This window comes from Hordeum vulgare, chromosome 5H, assembly GCF_904849725.1.
Source record: "Hordeum vulgare subsp. vulgare chromosome 5H, MorexV3_pseudomolecules_assembly, whole genome shotgun sequence".
NCBI classification, from domain to species: Eukaryota; Viridiplantae; Streptophyta; class Magnoliopsida; order Poales; family Poaceae; genus Hordeum; species Hordeum vulgare.
The window spans coordinates 19,556,259-19,558,212 of record NC_058522.1 but is presented as its reverse complement, the minus strand read 5'-3'; the positions used below and the strand labels follow the sequence as shown (position 1 = coordinate 19,558,212).

The 1,954-nt window shown below is 57.9% G+C and overlaps 1 pseudogene; it reads right to left on the bottom strand.

Moving 5' to 3' along the window:
* Window positions 1–1,034: 1,034 nt before the first annotated feature.
* LOC123399753 lies at window positions 1,035–1,604 on the bottom strand (annotated as a pseudogene).
* Between the last annotated feature and the right edge of the window lie 350 nt (window positions 1,605–1,954).

The window sequence follows — 1,954 nt, the reverse complement described above, 5'->3', positions numbered from 1 at the left end:
GAGGCAGACAAGGAGGGTTGCATTGGCTCGTCGTCGGACGCGTGCTCCATTGGAACGTCGTCGTCTTCCAGCTGCCTGCTGGCCAGCTGGCCGGAAGCAGTGGCGGCCATCTCCTTCTTTTGGTTCGTGATCAGCCCGTCCTAGAGTGCTTTGGAGTGCGAGGAAGCCATGATGGGAGCAGTACGAAGAGGAGAAAGGATCGATGGGGGATGACTGCAGCTATGGCCGGGGCAACGTTATATATAGCAATGGCGAATGACATAGGGATGAACAGGCAGCGCCTGTGTAGCTGCGTCGACAACCTCGTGGCATTAATGTGAGCGGTAGGCGGATGGAGGGTGTCCGTCGTGTCATTGGAACATGGAACAGTTGCGTGCATCGGGAAGCGACGCGAGCGACACGCTCTCGGCCAGCCGTGTCGCTTCAATGTCAAGGCTAATAATAGGATGCGTCCACTCTCGGCGGGTATGAATGTGGCATTGACGTTTTGTTCGACCGTTTCATGCAAGAAGCACGCGCGAACGAGAGAGGGGGTTTTGATGGGCCAGGACGACACGGCCTTGGAGGCGATTCAAACGTCTGCAAAATATTTCATGTTTGTCTCTGATTTACAAGAAAAAATACGTCCAAATCGTTCTACGTTTCGATATAGACCCGTGTCGAATGACACAATAAACCGTGATACGAAGGGTTCGAGGGGTCGCGGTTGGAGATGGTAACTGAACGGATAGCAAGCAGCTCACATGAAAAGATTAAGAGCATCTCCAATAGATGGTCCAAACTTTGGCGGTCCAAAATCGAAGATGTAAAATTTGGACCGCCAAAAATTGCGTTTTGGAGCTCCGAAAAAGGCTCAACTCGAACAGATGGTCCAAATTGATGGTCCAAAAGAGCAACTTCAATAGATGGTCCAAAATAAAGATGTAAAATTTCTTAAAACGACAAACTACTAGTCAATTCAACATAGTTCAAACATCAAATTCAACATAGTTTCATACATGAACTTCAACTACTACTTCAAACTACTAGATGAACTACTCCTCATCGTCGGAGCTGCGGAACTGCTCCCAGAACTCCTCCTTCTCCGGGTCGTCGCACCCCTCCTCCTCCTCCGAGAAGTCTTCCCAGTCCTCCTCAGAAGAGGACTCGATGGGGATCACTGTCGAGGTACCAGCCTCGTCCTCCTTCTTCTTCTGCTCCGCCTCACGCTTCCAGTAGTGCTCCAGCTCGGCCTGGACGTACTCCGGATGCTCCCGAGCAAACCTCGCAATCGCCTCCTCGTCGGTCTTGCCGGCATTGACGACAACCGACGGCTTATTCGTCTTCTTCTTCTTCGGCGTGATCTCCTTCATCTTGATGGCCTGCGGTACAAGCATCTCCGCTTCCGCCCGACTCTCGATCTCTGGGAAGTTGACGTGCTACCGAGGCCTCTCGGCACGCCATACCGCCACGTCGTAGGCATGCGCGGCCTCGTGGGCGGAGGGGTACGTGCCGATCCACCAATGCCTCCCGGCATTGGAGAACTCCACTCCCCAGTTACCGGAGGGCTTCTGCCTCACGCCGAAGAAGCCCGACTTGCCCTTCGACGTCTTCTTCGACGCCATCAGAGAGCGGTGAGAGCGGTGGAGCGGCGGCGGCGTGCGGCCGGAGTGGTGGCGGACGGAGCCGGGCGGGGCGAACGGGGCGGCGACGCACGGGGCGGTCGGAGCTACGACGGGCGGGGCGGGGCCGGGCGGAGTTGCGGCGAACGAATGGGGCGGGACGGACGGGGCGGCGGCGTGCGCTGCGGCCGCGACCAGATCCGTGGCGGGCGGGCGACGGGGCGGCGTGGAAACAGCGGCGGGGGGCATGGGCGGGGCCGGATCTGATGCGGGCGGCGTGCGGCGGGGCGGCGGCGGACGGGCGGGCGGGAAAGGAAATGAAGTGGCGGTTGGGCGGTCGCGGGCGACGACTG